Source organism: Ixodes scapularis, unplaced genomic scaffold (genome assembly GCF_016920785.2).
Source record: "Ixodes scapularis isolate PalLabHiFi unplaced genomic scaffold, ASM1692078v2 PGA_scaffold1__304_contigs__length_218370807, whole genome shotgun sequence".
Classification (NCBI taxonomy): domain Eukaryota; kingdom Metazoa; phylum Arthropoda; class Arachnida; order Ixodida; family Ixodidae; genus Ixodes; species Ixodes scapularis.
In genome coordinates this window covers 108378342-108394837 of record NW_024609846.1, presented here as the reverse complement: position 1 = coordinate 108394837, position 16496 = coordinate 108378342, and the positions used below count along the sequence as shown (strand labels likewise).

The 16496-nt window shown below is 45.0% G+C and overlaps 1 pseudogene; it reads right to left on the bottom strand.

Moving 5' to 3' along the window:
- Window positions 1-16496, bottom strand: part of LOC120836259 — a 181663-nt pseudogene that overhangs the window by 117100 nt on the left and 48067 nt on the right.

Below are 16496 nucleotides of genomic sequence, written 5' to 3'. Positions count from 1 at the left end.
GTTACGCCACCAGCGACACCTGTGACGCTAGCTTTATTCTATTTTGTTTCGGGCACAAGTTCGCCCCGTTAAACGTCTATTTTCCGTCAGGCATTCGTCGCCTCATCAATTGTCATTGGTGAAAATATACCCTTGACCTGTACTGCTACTGTGGCGTATGAATCTGAAATTAACAGCTATATTGTTTTGAAGTATGACCGCCCGCAACTCTATCCGGCGAGGAGCATCCAGTTGTAATATACGGTGCATCTCTGTTAACTCGTTCGCAATTAACATTTTTTTCGGGTTTTCTACTCACTTTTCTTTCTCTTTGTAAGGGCTTTGGTTTTTGTATATACGATGTGTTTTTTTCTCAGCGACGTTATGTTTTTGTGCATTTAGTTTGATGCAGATGAGTATGATCGGCGTCTCTTTTCTTTATGCCATTGCCTTCGCTGACGACCTGCGTACCACTAATAAGGTCAGCTGACTCTTTGTTGGCACCTTATGTTTATAAACTCAAATAGGAGGTTTTCAGCACGGTTCACCCGAAAGCTTCTTTTATAGCATAATTGACCTTCTTTCAAACAAGGACGACACCAAGCTGCAAAAGACTGAACTGCGTTTTCGTCCGGACCTGGAGTTGCGCTTCCTCTTCTGCTCCTCCACGACTTCTCTGAGTCGATGACAAGATTGGTGAGGAAGCGCAACTGCCCTTTCGAAATCGGGACCAACCAGTAGTTCGAACTTTGGACGCTTCGTGAGAAGCACCTGTACAACCGCTCTTCTGGAAAAACTTGGCAGCAACCTTTATCTTCGAAATCCTATAATGCGTGAAATGCAGTATTTATGGTGTGAGCGTTTAAAATCATTTAGGAGCCACCAAACTTCGGAGAGTGAAGAGCCTTTATTTTTATCAAATATCCCGCTACACTGAGAGGGGAAAATTGATACATAGGTCAAGTTGCGTCAATTTCTGCGCTCAATTTAGTTGGAAAACTAAATTGAGGTGTAGGTCACGTTACTTTAATTTTCCTGCCATATTTAGAGGGGAATTTGTATGGACGCATTGGGCACGTTTCGTCAGGTAATGCGTCGTCAATATTACCGTAACATTAGTGGGGAAACAGAAGGTGTTTAGATCACGTGACATGAGTGCTTGCGCCAAATTAAGCAGGGAAGCTTATTTGGGGTTATAGGCCACGTGACCCCAGCGGCGCGGCACTCACCAATCGCAACCGGCGGCGATCTCCCGGGCACCCAGTCCCGGTTAGTCCCACCGTGTAGATTAGACTCCCAGGTAACGTGACGTCATTTTTTTCGCTGAATGTAGGGGCAATACATATTTGGGGTATAGGTCTCTTGACGTCAGGTCACGTGCTATTACGTTTCCCTCCAAATTTAGCAGGAAAAGGGAATTGGTGCATATGTCATGCGACGTCAGGCTACGCGAAGTCAATTTTCCCGGAAAATTCAGGGGGAAAACTGATTTGGTGTATAGGTCACTTGACGCCAGATGTGCCGTGACACCAATTTCCCCGCCGAATTTGACGGAGAAACCTAACTGGTGTATATATCGCGTGACATCAGCTCACTGGAGATCAATATACATCACGTGACCTAAACACCGATTCAGTTTCGCCCTCTCAAATTAGCGATGAAATTCACGTCACGTCATCTGATATACCATGACCTAAATGCCAATTTAGTTTCTCTTTTAAGATTAGCGGGAACAATGATGTTGCGGGTCTTACACAGCAGTTCAGTTTCTCCGCTAAATTTAGCAGGGATATCGACATGACGTGTCCTGATGTAATGCGACCTATACTCCGATTCTGCTTCTCCACCAAGTTTAGCGAAACATGTAACTTCCGTGACAGCGATTACATACCTGTGTCACATAGACGAACTCGGATTGCAAATTATGTCACTCAGCACGATCGCTCACCCCGAAGAAGAAACGGCGGGCCCGTCTAGGAACAGCTATCAGATATAGGCATGCCACGCGTTAAATTATCAGATATAGGGGTTGTAAACGCTGGCGTCTGAAAACTCAGAGCATCGCTGGACGTTCGTGATGGAAGAACGTCTTGTTTTTGTCTTCACTTTTATACATGACGGTGTAACGTCTTCTAAAGATATTTAAGCGATGCCACATTAAGCACTGCAATCCATGCACTGTAAGGCCTCAAAGGTAAAGGTTTCTGATATTCTTAAATGTCGCACACGTTACAAGGTATATAAACCTAGGCGAAACGTGAACACAAATTGTTTTGAACGTAGGTTTGTGATATCTAAAGTTCCTAACAGTGTAATCGTATGCGTTGACTTACATATTTTCTTCTTCCAGAATTTTCTCAATATCTTTAATATAATCAGGCTCATATACAATCACACGTTCGCTCTCATTCAGTGTCATATTGACCAGTGCAAACTCATGATTTAATAGTTTGAGCCATTCAATCTGTAATGTCACAAGAGAAAATAATACATCAACATACAGTGAGGATTCCATTTCTGCAAAGTAATGTCTAGATGTCCACAAGGATCGAAATTATATAGCAATATACATAAAAATAAACAATATAACAGTTCGCAACTTATGCTAGCCTATGTCCTTTTCATTTAATTTCATGTTATTACCCTTAATGACCCTCCAAGGGTCATTACATAACGGGTGGGTACATAAATGGGATATACATTGATGCCAAACAATTTTAAAGCTAGACATGTCCAGTTACATTGTTCATGAATGTGAATGGGCAATTCATTGCAACAGCGTAAGATATGCAGTCCCAGCTCAGAGCTGCTCGGGGGAAAAATGGAGCAAAATATGCGACAGTGCGGGTGCATGGGCGGGAATTTGGTGTGACTGAGCGTAAAAAATCAGGTGGGTAAAAGATAAGGTGGGTAAAAGATAATGTGGGTAAAAGATAAGGTGGTTGACAAAGCGAAACATAAACAAACGCGTATTAAAAAAAACAGACGCCGGTGATACGTCGACGACTGGAGAGATGCGGGAGCCCTGATTCAACATTTAAGCTGATATGTTGATATTAAATCAACCTAAAAAATGAATGAACCGAGTAGCGCGATTTTGGGCAGCTTCAAGTGCGTTGATTAGATATATTTGGTGTACGGTCCAGGTTGCAGACGCATGTACTTGCTTTGATCAAAAAATATTTTTTTTTTTGGCAAATCGCTCAAATTATGGTAGCTTTGAAGAGCTTTGTAGGTTTTTCGAAGTTTCTAAAAGACCGAATATTTTGTTAGATCAAATGCTTCAGACCCGCGCAATGTTTCAGAATGGTGTGATGGGCATTTTGTGTCTGAAGTTTCGCTGAAGTCGACACTTAGATCGTCTTATTTTGAATATTTGACCTATTGGAAACTATATTTTTAATACTACATAAAAGGAAAGGATGTCACCACTAGTAATATTTTTAATACATCCACGCAATTTAGTTTGCAAAAGGTTGGCAAGACAGGAAATTGATCTCTAAATTTTTTCTAAGTTCTATCACCATTTAAAGACTCTTAAGATATGTAAGCACTTCCACTCCACTGCAAGTGCCTTCCGAGCTTCACCTGGTCTGTCACACAGGTAGCACAAGAGGTGGGGACCATGTGGGCCGACATGGCCCATGAACGCTCGGGCAGGCCATACGAAATCCACGCTGGTCCCACGTGGCCGCAGAGGGGGCATACCCAATATGGTGTGCTAGTGCACTACACTCGTGGTCTCCGCTACGCGAGGGCACGCCCAGCGCCGTCGTTCCCACTTCAGCTATGCGGGGGCAGAGTTAGCGCAAATAGGTTCTTCAGGGGCCAAAATATGGGCGTGCCCAGCTTTGGCTGAAGGTGCAATACAGCCGTGGATCCCACCTCGCCCATGCGGAGGCAGAGTTTGCAAAGGTACGGGCAAAGCGTGCGCATGAGGGAGTTGGGCTACTCATGTCAAAACCCCGTTGGTCCCACATCGGCCGTGCGGGAGCCAAGCTGCGGTGATTAGAGCTCCACGACGGCGAAGCGTCGGCATGCCTGACTTGGGCTGCCCACGTATAACCCACGTGGGATTCACCTCGGCTTCGCGGGGGGCCGAATGCGATGATGTGGGCTCAACGCCGGCAAAGTTTGGGCGAGCCCAACTTGGGCTGCCCATGTAAAACCCCTTTTGGGTTCCATGTCGGTTGTGGGGGACGAGGTTTGCGAAAAAAGGGGGATCCACGGCAACAAAGCGCGGGCATGCCCAACTAGGGTTGACCATTTAAGAACCTCGTGGGTACCACCTTGGTCATGCCGGGGCCAAGTTGCGATGATATGGGCTCAACAGCAGCGAAGCGTTGGCATGCCCGACATGGGTTGCCCATGTAAAACCTCCAGTGGACCCACCTCGCCTCTACCGGGGCCAAATGAGATAAGAGGTCTTCACGGCGGCAAACCGTGGGCATGCCCGAGTTGAGCTACCAATGTAAAACCCCCGTGCGTCCCACCTCGGCTCTGCAGGAACCAATTTTAGGAAGATGAGGGCACCAAGGGTGAAAAGCATGGGCTTGCCCAACTTGGACTACTTGTGCAACTATAACACTGGCACTTTCCGCTGATATTAAGAATATGTACTAGACGTTCTGGAAATTCAACAATAAATATCAGTTTAATTTATTATTAAATAATCCACGACTTCAAATTGAAGCTTGATACAAAAAGTGTTAGGTTCGCAAAATATTACTAACTTACTACTCATCTAGTAAGTTGAGGTCGTATTACATGGAGCGTAACGTTTTACAAAGAGCACTTAATTTGAAGGTGAATTCCAAGCACTCTCGTCGGAGTGTAATGTGTCTCTAGCTGGCTCAAGCTGGTTATGCACCTTTTCTGCTTGTCAACCAGGATTTTATAAAGAAGAGTGCAGATGTTTTGATACATTTCGTACAATTAAAATGCCCAATGTGCATGGTCTTGCTCAAAACGTGTTATTGATCTATCAAAACCTTATACTTTCAGTATGCACATGAAAAAAGTAAGGAATGTTGAATTTGAAATCCACTGTAATACCCCATATCGTAGGAAAAGAGGGAATTAATGTGTCAAAATTAGGTTTACCCGGGGGGGGGGGGGGGGGCTGCTGGGTTGCCAACGAAGGCTTAGTGCAAACCCTACTAAAGGGGGGGGGGGGCGCATGTGGGCTGCCCTTTTACGTCCCTTTGGCCCCGCGATGGGGGCCCTTGTGGGCTGCCCAAGTAAACCCAGGGAGGGTCCCACGAGGGAAGCGAATGTGAGCTGCCTCATATAGGACCCCTCTGGGTCCCCCGAGGGAGCCCAAATGGGCTGCCCAAGTGGACGCCACTTTGGCCGGAGTTGCAAAACCGACGTAGGGCCCCCGTTGGCAACCTTTCTGATTCTCACTTTGTGGTATTTGGGCAGCTTCACATTGCCAAGTTCCAGAGCTCACCTTTGATAATACGTCGATTTCCTAATTTAGGCTATGGTGGCTGTCTAGAATGAAGGCAACAGAGGACGGCTTGTGGTGCTCTCGGCCACCAATTATATTATCAGGCACGAAGCCTCTTAAAACGAAAACGACCAACCAAACTATAATATTCACAGGGAAGTGCTGATAAGAGCTGTTTGCGCCGTATAGCAACTACACAAAAATGCTGCACAGAGCAGTATATTATTCTGCACTCGGCGATTATAGGGAGTTTTAGTAGATCGTTTTCAAAGGCACGTTACAGCTGCGTGCGCGCGCTTCAGAGCATGCATCGAATCGGCAGTGCGAGCTCCCATTACAAATATAGTGGCACGAAAACACGAACTACTAAAGCCCTCTCATGTATATGTGCTACATTGTCGAAACTAGCGTCGTTTCTACGATACTTCCTATTAAAAAGGTTTACCTTAGTGTACGCAAATGTTTTACTTTTATTGAACAGTTCGCGAAATATAACACATAATATAGTAAAATTAATACACAACAAATAATATAGCAAACTGAGAAATGAGCAAATAACAAACTAGAAAAGCTTAATATATATTTGTGTTTTGCTTATATGGACACCTTATTCGCCAGAAAGTGTCGAAGCATGCACGTTATACACTAAAATCCGAAGTAAAATAGAAGTAAATTTGATGTATGCTGATGTATACTAACAATCCACTTGAGGCTATTTTTTTTTTTTTGTTTTATAAGTGTGGAGAAAGTGTATAAGTAATTTGCGTCACTTTTTATCAAGAGCTCCGAAGTTGACAAAGCGTTTTGCGTGGATTTGTTTAGCGTCCTTTTTCTCAAAAAAGCGCATGCGAATGAGTCGCGGGAGGAAGCTTGCTCTCAAAATCGTACTGTGCTTCTGCACGGTAGAAGATGTACTGACTTTGACAACGTGGAAAGAATAAGTTTGCGCCGAGCGTAGGTAGGGACTTCCAACTGCGAGACGCCTGACTTTTTTTTTTCTTTTTTGGTAGACCACATACCTCTTAAAAGTGCTTTGACAACTCCGATTTTTTTTTTGCCTCAAACAATTCCAGAAGGCGTGGCATAAAAATATTGAACACACGGATACATATATAGCACGCATTTTCGGCGCTTTTTTTTTTTGCCTATCTATATCAGAAAGAAAAGCCTGTAATTCATTCGCCATGTGCGTCAACGCATTTATGCCTTGACTCATATTGCCTCGAGCGTCGGCGAGCGAGCACGTGCATGGCCGAGTGGTTACCGCGCTCGACTTCCGTGCGGAGGCTCAGGGTTCGATTCCTGGGAGTTACGCGTATTTATTTATTCTCTCAGTTTAATGCTGTGGTAAGTTCGAGAACCCTGTTGCTTATTCGAAGCCCCAATGTTCTACACGCCGAACCTTCTACGCCAACCGTTCCAGAAGCCAACGCGTGTGCATAAAGAAATCCGCGTGGCGAACCGCAGTCAGTCTCGCCCGTGCGTACATACGATCCTGCTGTTACGCCAACTCCGACGCCCGAGACGCTCTATTGTTTTATTTTGTTTCTTTTCTTTTTTCTTTTGCACAAGTTCCTCCATTAAACGTTTAGCTTGTTTCAGTTTCTGTCGCTTCATCAGTCGTCATTCGGGCCAGTATGACGAATAAATTATAGAATTCTCAAGTGACATACATGTGATGAGCAGTAATGGCATTATTGAAACATATGTTTTGTTCTTCCAAATGCATCAGGCCACTTTTCTTTTCAAAATATCAAAATATCAATAGCCTTCAAGTAGCAGAGACAAGCACTCCGACCATTTCTTGTCTCGTGCAACTGTTCCAACAATGGCGACTTTCGACTGCTTATCCAGCTGTACTGCGGGTGGGCGGGAAATAAGCGGTGGCACTCCTCTTTCGTTGTTTTCGTGGCAGCTTACATAAATACTTTTGGGAATGCGTTACTCGGTGCCCGGTGAAAAGTTTTGTGAAATGCAATGATGTGTGATCGCAATAATTATTTCGGAAAGAGATGTAGACGGTGGGAGAACGAGAAAAATCGCGTACGCTATAGTGTTAGGATACTTCCGGCTCCGTGCAACAAGAGGCTGCAAAGACCCGTTTTGGAAATCATTACTTTTTATTGCTCTGAAGCGATTTCCATTATTTCAATATTGATGATAATGCCTAGGGATTAGATCCCGTCGTTTGGAGCAATACAAATAAAATGTGGGATGTCTGTGCCCCTTTAAGAAAACCCCTTGAGTTTCTTTGGCCACGTAGGTATGCCATGTGAATGTTTGCGAAGTTTGTCGGCGATATTCCTCAAAACTTTGAAATACACCAGAGTCAGTATACTGACTCTGGTTTATTTCAAAATGTTTGAAGAGAAGCAAGGACAAATTGATGAAGCTCTTGCACAGTAGTCTGTGAAAATCAAGTATCTTTTGTGGTGGGTGTCTCCATGCCTGTTCGTGCAGTGATGGTCCCGGTCATTTATTTTACATTTATGCAAACAAAAATATAAGTTAAAGTCCTGTTATTTGGAGCAACATTCCGCTATATGCGAACGCTGTAGGTAATTTTCTTCCGGAGATATATAATTTCGAAGCCCTTGGCGTAGAGATTGCCAAGGTTTCGCTATGGTAATTTGCACAGCCATCAATTTCACACCAAAGCATGCACGGAATTATTTGTTCTGCTTATTGTATGAAAGGTTTACGACGTCTGCATTAAATGTTAAATATTACAATAAACATTTTTGATGCAAGAAAACAATAAAATTCGTGTGAAATAAACATGTTTTAGTGACACATTCACAAATTACTTACCAAGGAACTACTTCAGAAAACACAAAATATATCGAAATTATCATCTTTAAATACCTTTAGCCATATATTGTCACAAATGACAAATGATAAGGCGGTGAATAACTGAATAAACCGAGTGTTTGATGGGGCGAACGTGTGCCTAAAACAAGATAAAAAAAGTTAGGATCGCAAGCGTCGATGTCGGCGAAACAGCAGTATCGAGCGCCGGGGTGAAGCTGACCTTTGCCACGCCACACGGATCCCCTATGTACACTCTTTGGCTTCTAGAACAATCGGCGTTGAAGGTCTGGCGCTTAGAACATTCGGACCTCGAACAAGCAACAGAGTGTTGAAATTTTCTAGAACATTAAACTGAAAGAATGATTAAAAGACGCGGGGAACCTCCAGCAATAGGGCCCTCGGCCTCCGCATGAAAGTTAAGCGCGATAACCACTCGGCCACCCACGCGCTCGCTCGCCGACGCGCGTGGCATTACTCCCCTCTTTAAAAAGACCATAGTCTCGATGCCAGTGAAAAAAAAAACAGAGCAAGGCAAACAGAAAAATAGGAAAATACGGAGCCTGGCAATACACAGTGCTATCAAGCGTTGCGCGGGATCAAGCGTTCAAAATATTATCGTGCATAGTACGACTTGAGGCACACGACGTGCCGACTTCAGATCGTGGTTGGCGGCGTAATGCTGTTCTTGTTCTGTCGAGCATCACCTCATAGTTCAGCTCCCCGAGGCGACGAAGTACCTTGTATGGTCCAAAGTATTATTTCAACAGTTTCTCACTGAGGCCGCGGCGACGGATGGGTGTTCACACCAACACCCTGTCTTTGGGTTGGAAATGGACGTCTTTGCGACGAAAGTTGTCGCGGCCCGCGTCGACGCGTTGCTGGTCTTGACCACCTGGGCATCGTCGCTCTCATTGTCAGCTGGCACATTGGGCAGCATCACGTCGAGCATGGTCATTGCGTTCCAACCATGTACCAGCTGGAAAGGTGTAAATCTGGTGGTCTCATGAACTGCCATGTTGTAGGCGCCTGGACCCACGTCTTGTGCTCTACGTCGACGCACATATAAATCATGTCGATTGTCTTGGGTCGCTCGTCAGCCCGTTGGTCTGCGGGCGTTACGTAGTGTTACCACGGTTGCTGGTGTGACTGAGCCGAGGTATATCTTGGGTCAGCTGTGCCATGAACGATGATCCGCGATCGTTTATCAGAACTTTGTGAGCGCCGTGCCGGAGGGAGTCGCTGAAAAATTCGCGGCTTGAACTGCAGTGCCTGAAGGAAGGGCTTTCGTTCATGTGTACCGTGTGAGATATGTGGCGACAATTATTCAACGGTTTCCCAGGGTCGGCGGGGGAAAAGGACCAAGTAGATCTATTCCGATCTGCTGGAACGGTGCAGTTAGCGGAGGAATTGACTTCTAGAGGCCTGCCGGCTTCGTCGGCGGTTTCTTGCTTCGCTGAAACTTATGGCATGATCCGGTGTAGAGGTGGACGGGTTTGGGGAGCTTGGGCCAGTAATATTTTTCACGAATACGGGTCAGTATCCGGCAGTAACCAAGGTGTCCGGACGTCGGGTCGTCATGACGTGCTTGAAAGATCTGCCCTCGAATGTCGGTAGGGATAACGAGCAGCCACGGCGAGTTGTTGTCCCCAAAGGTTTCCTTGACGAGTACACCTTGTCATTTGGCAAAGGTCGGCAGGCCTCGTGAGAAAACACGTACCACGGTACTCCCGTGCCCTTTCAGGTGCTCGATTAAGGCACGCAGCTCACGACCGTCTCATTGACGTCGTGCCATATCGTCGGTGTTCACTGCTCCTAGGAAGCACTCGTCGTCATTGTCGTCGCTGCAGCCGGAAGGGGTTTCGACGGGGGCTCTGGACAGGCAGTCGGCGTCGCTGTGCTTGCGGCCTGACTTATAGACCACTGTCATGTTGAACTCTTGTAGTCGGAGGCTCCATTGAGTGAGGTGTCGTCAAGAGTCATTGAGGTTCTCAAGCTAACAGAGCGAGTGATGGTTTGTGACAGAGCTGAACGGGCTCCCGTACAAGTACGGCAGAACTTCGTGATTGCCCACACGACCGCAAGAGATTCTTTTTCAGTTGCGGAGTAATTTTTCTCCGCCTTGGGCAGTGTCCGACTGGCGTAGGTGATGACTCGCTCGGTGCCTTGTTGCACCTAAACAAGTATCGCTTCAAGTGCTGCGTTGCTAGCCTCCGTGTGAGTCTCGGTTTCCGCATCCTGATCGAAGGGTCTAAGAACAAGATGAGTCTGAAGCCTTCGGTTCAACTTGTCGATAGCCTGCTGCTGCTCCTCGACCCAATCGAACTTCTCGGCGTCCTTCCTGAAGTTTGTGAGCGGTGCGGAAATCCTTGCAAAATCCGGTAAGACGCGTCGATAGTACGAACAAAGTCCAAAGAATCTTCGCATGGCCTTCTTGTCTGTTGTCACAGGAAATGCCCCAACGGCGAGAGTCGTCCCGGCGTCTGGGCCGAAGCCTTCGTTACTAACCACGTGACTTATGAACTTCAGTTCGTCATAGGCGAACTGACACTTTGGCGGCTTGAGAGTCAGTCCGGCGGTCTGTATGGCTTGGAGAACAGCTCGAAATCGTCGCAAGTCCTCGCCAAAGTTGCTTGAAAACACTACGACGTCGTCAAGGTAGACAAGAACGCTCTGCCATTTTAGTCCTGCCAATGCAGTATCCACGACACGGTGGAAAGTCTTCTTCCATGCATAGTAAAAAACATCACCTCAAACGCGTACAGTCCATCCGGCGTGACGAACTCTGTCTTGTCTCGGCCCGTTCGTCGACTTCGATCTTCCAGTAGCCGCTCTTCAGGTCAATCATTGAAAATTATCGAGATTGGCGCAGCCGGTCTAGCGCGTCATTTACGCAGGGAAGCACAGGGCGTCACAAAAGAAAGTTTACAGGGTCTTTTTTATCGCAAAAATAAACAAGTCTTCGGCGAACGCTCATTCTCCGCCCAAAGGTAGCGCTAGAGGTCACAACCAGATGCCAAAGTTTCAGTCCGATTCGATAACTTAATCAAACGTTATAAGTGAGTTTCTAAAAATTTCTATGGGAAAATGGCGGCCCACGGAGTTTTTGAATACACGGGACTCTACGACAACAGAAACCGAAAACGGGCAAAAATGGGCTTCATTTTCCATCCAAAATTTTAGAAAATCACTTAAAAGTTTTATTTAGGATACCAGATCGGCCTGAAAGTTTGGAATCTGGTTCTGACCTCTAGCGCTACCTTTGGGCGGAGAATAAGCGTTCGACGATGCCTAGTTTATTTTTGCGGCGAAAAAACCCTGTAAATTTTCTTTTGTGACACCCTCTAGTTAGACGTCTTTCGACGTCCCTGCGTTCAACTGCCGGTAGCACACGCAGAACCTAAGCGTTCCGTATTTCTTCTTAACCAGCACGGCTGGAGAGGCCCACTGTCTGCTTGAGAGCTGGGTTATGTCGTCGTTCAGCATTTCTTTCGCCAGCTCCTGGATGACCTCCCTTTCTTTTACTGATACTCTCTGCATGGCGATCAATGCCAAGTGACGCGTAGTCCTCGGTAATGATGCGGTGCTTCGCAACCCTGGTTTGGTGCACCTTGGACGACGTCGCGAAACTGTCGTTGTATTCGGCGAGGAGGTCACTCAGCTGTCGTCGTTTCAGGCCTGCAAGCTTGGGGTCAATGTCGAGCTGCGCTGTAGGTGTAATGTCTTAATGAGGTGGCGAGGATTCTTCAGCAATCGCGGCGATTTCGGCGGAGTTCCGGACTTTCTCGGCTTGGCTTACAGCGCCACCTTTCGTGAGGGATTGCGTTTCTTGCCGGAATTACGTCACGAGGACCACAGTTTGTCTACTCTGAAGTGGGAAAAAATTCGTGAGTCGAAAAGAGCGAGTGGCAGCAATTAAAATCAGGAGTGAGCGAGACCTAGTTAAAATTAGGTAAACATGGACTCGTCGTTTGATTTGTTCTGTAAGTCGCGCGCATACATCGAGGGTTCGAATGTAGAAGGCCACCTTGACGGTGAGTTGAATTTAGTTCACATAAATGTTTGAAGTACTCATAAGGATTGGGATCAGTTATTGCTATTATTAGGCGAGCAAATTCTAGTTTTAAATGTGCTTATTTTGAGACATGCAAATGTTGACGAGGCAGCTTGCGCTATGTTTTCCTTACAAGGCTTTCATTTGTATAACTTATGTCGAAATGGCAGAAAAGGGGGTCTTATTATTATGTATATAAATGACCATTTCTTGTCTGAAAATATTTGTGTATTTCCAACAAGCAGAGATCTGCGTTGCGACCGTTAATACAATGAATGTTTCGCTCGTCATTTGAGCGTTCTACAGTCCACCTAGTTCGAATGTAAATATATGCTGTGATAAATGGAGACAATTACTTCACAATTTCAATAACCACTAATACAGAGTTCTTGTTGCAGATTTAATATAGAGATTTTAAGCGAGACAAAGCAAGATGTATCGTATATACTTGACAGCTTCCCGCATTTTGTCGTTGCAAATATAATTAATAACTATACCCAGGAGGAATACTATGGTAATAAAATTACGAAATCATGTATAGATCACATAGTTACGAGAATCAGTAAATTACTATATTATCTGGTGTTGTTAACAAAAAGGTAGCTGATGATCGCATTACTATACTTTTAACACTAGAAAAGGTTGGTGAATATCCGGATACAGAAATGAGGTACAAGGTGATGCAGGGTAAGACAGAAATTGATAAATCAAATCATACGTATAACAGGAATTCTCTGTTACAGTACTGACAAACTTATGACAAAGTTGTGAAAACCTTTCAGAACATTTATTATATTAGTACCAGAAGAGTAAAGTTGACGAAACGGAGGCGCCAGAATCCCCAGATCAACGAAGGAATTTTCCAATTGTGTTAATATTAGGACCTGCTTTGGAATCATGGAAACACCAAGCTAAGAAATGAAATTCGTGAAACTCGTAAAAAGTGAGAACGAAATACGCTTAGCCAAAATGAAACATATTTTAAATCAGTTCATTCAATCAAGAACAAATTCGAAGGAGACATGGACCTTAGTAAACAGGTTAATTTGCCAAAAAGTTAAAATAGCGTGGATTATACGATTCATAAACATTTCCATGGGTCAAGTTCTTATGCGGCATTATCAGTGTCTTAAGAAAGTGTTCATCGACGCCGTAAAAACAGCTAAAAAATTTACTCTACTGTTAGTATCATTCCTAACACTCCACATGTCAAGTGCTCTAATTGGGCCTATTTGCCTTACATAACACAACAGTATATTTCAAAATTATAATTTCTATGCTGAAAACTAAGCCACCAGGGTTTGACAACATAAGAATCCGAGATATTAAGTATATTTTTGGTAGAGTGAAGCTGATCTCACAAATAATTATTATTGACATCCTCTATAGCGGAAGTAGTCCGAAGAGCCTAAAGGTCTTAATTATACGTGATACATATGAACATGGAAAACATCAAGTGTTTGAGATCTACCGACCAATTCCTCTTCTACCTATATTTACTCGTATAATAATCAAAATTTGTACAACTTGCGATGACTAGCTTCCGTGATGTAAATTTTTTTATTAAGTAATACTACTATGGTTTTCGAGAACAAAAACGTACTATTACACAATTAGAGGATGGTGCAGATTACGTTATCGAAGCACCGGAGAACTCGTTCAAATATCGTTTACTCGTTCAAACATCGGTGCTACATTTTATAAGAAAATGGGTACTATGATTAGAACAGATCAGAGACACGCCACATAGACCCTCATGGCGGTGTATATATAGCTGCCACCTGCGAGTCGCTTTTCGGAAGTTATCGGGAACCTTTGTCAATTCCGTCCTCCCAGCAACGGTTCGCGTTTGCGTTTCGCTGCTTTCCCATTTTCGTTGTCTCAAAGCTACACATGCGTCGCCCTTTCAATATGAAAAATACTCGTTACGTTGGCATGGGTCCTTCTGAACCGTACAAAGACGCACAATCACTAGATCGGCGTGCACTGTATCGTGCAACTGCGGCGCAGTACGAACCTGTCAAAACTCAAGTGGAACGGATTTGCTGTCAGGCCGCGTTCTTTTTCGAGTGCTTTTTTCAAATCGGGGCGCTGCTTTTATAAAGAAATGGGTATCCTCTAATAGCGCTGACAAGAGCCGCCAAACAAACCTCCGTGGTTCTCTATCGGCGGTCGCGAACCGAGGTGTGGAACGGACATGTTTAATGCTTCTCCCACAGAAGTTCGGCGTGCGGGATGTAAACGAGCGTGAGGCGTACATCTCGGCACTTTCGAGGCGCCGTTGATTGGTTCAGCCGCCACGCGACTGGGCGCCCGGTCGCAAAAATCGGCCTGAAAACGACGTCTTCAAACCTGTCGCTTTCGTGACTTGCGATTATCGCTGTTGCGACAAAAGTTCTCGCGTGACAGCTGCGACTTGCCAGTGTGAACTCTCCTTTACAGCCACCGTTGTGCGGCAAAGCCCCTGTAACGAGGGCAAGCTAGTAGGGTTGTGCAAGGTTCGAGCTGCGTCATTCGCTGCGTCATTCATAGCCTTCGCAGTGTAAGGGAAAGCGAAGACGAATAGTTCATTCAACAGTGCAGAAGCTAGGGATGACGTTGGCCTACTTAATTCGAACCACTATTCGCACAACCTTACAAGCCAGCTCAGTTTGAGTAAAGGCTTGTTGTCGTTTTTTTCTTAAAGAGATCATACGTTACTCGTTTCTTTGTGTTTTTTTTTTTGCCATCACAAGTTAGTTCAAATCACTCTGAACGAATAAGCAGAGTTTAAAGAAAATAAAAATTGGAGTCTTTTTTTTTTTAAATATTGACGTGCAGTTGTGCCACATTTAGTAGAATGTGCATGGTTTCTGCATTACTGAGATAGCTACAATAATGAATAAGCCTAATCTTTGATATATTCGTAATACTCACTTAAAGTTGATCATTCTGATAAATTTTGCTTATATTAAGTAACTCGATGGTGAATAATTGTGAATGTCATTAAAACGTGCTTGTTAGATGGGTTTCGAAAATATGTTGGCATAGAAATCTTTTATTGTTATTTTTAGTATTCCGCCTACATGTTGCATACCTCTCATAAAATAAAAAGAACAAAAATCATTACTAAGTGCATGCTTCGGCGTGAAATTGGCCGCTGTGAAATTCACCATAGCGAAACTTCAGCATTCACCACGTGTGGAGCTTTGAAATTTTGTATCTCCGGAATACAATTAGTTACTGCGTTCGCATATAACTGAATGCTCCTTCCAGGAATATGGTTTTAATCTATTTTGACATAACTATAAAAAATATGATCTGGGAGGCTATGTTCGACAAAAGTTTCGTTTCTTTTCAAAAGAAACGGAAGTAACGAAACTGACGATATCGCGTCTGATCGGTCAGAGGCTAAACTGACGAAAAGTTCCCACTTTTATTATTTGAGGCTCCAGCCAATCAGACGTTATATAGTCATTTCCGTCACATCCGCTTCATTTTCGAAGAAACGAAACAGTTGTCGGACACAGCTCCCCTGGACTATCATTTTACGATCTGACCTGGAAACACCCTGAAGTCAAGTACACGTTGCTCTGCTACATCAATATTCATGTCATGTCTGGGCGCGCGCCGCCGTTAACAGAATATCGTAGTACGGCGCATGCGCCACTAAAAGGTAAAAAGCGGTGCTCCGCTGGCTACCGCCTTCTTTTGCTCAGTTACCCCCCATCCATGAGCATGGTGGAATAAACCTGTCCTTTCGCCTTTGGAAACCTGCTTGTTCCTCGCTTCTGGCCGACACACAACAACTCGCGACGAGGTTCGGATAAGGACCGTCGGCCGAGAAAAGCAGGTGTTTCCGCAGGGGCGGACGTAGCATCGACAGCCATCATGAGCGAAGAAGCCGGGACGCACTTCGCCGGTCGAATGGGTTATCTGGAACCGTTCGACGAGTCTTCCAGCGACACTGGGCTTCTTACGACGAAAGGTTAACGTCGTTCCTGATAGTCAACGGAGTTCCAGAGAGCGACAAAGTTCACGCCTTCCTCAGCATCATCGGTCCGAAGACCTACGCGCTACTGAAGTCCCTGACTGCTCCGGAGCTGCCTTCAACGAAGAGCTTCGAGTACCTCAAGAAGGCCCTCGGCGGCCACCTGTCACCCAAGCCGTCCATCATCGGTGAGCGAGCCAAGTTTCACCGGAGAGCGCAACATGAAGGCGAGT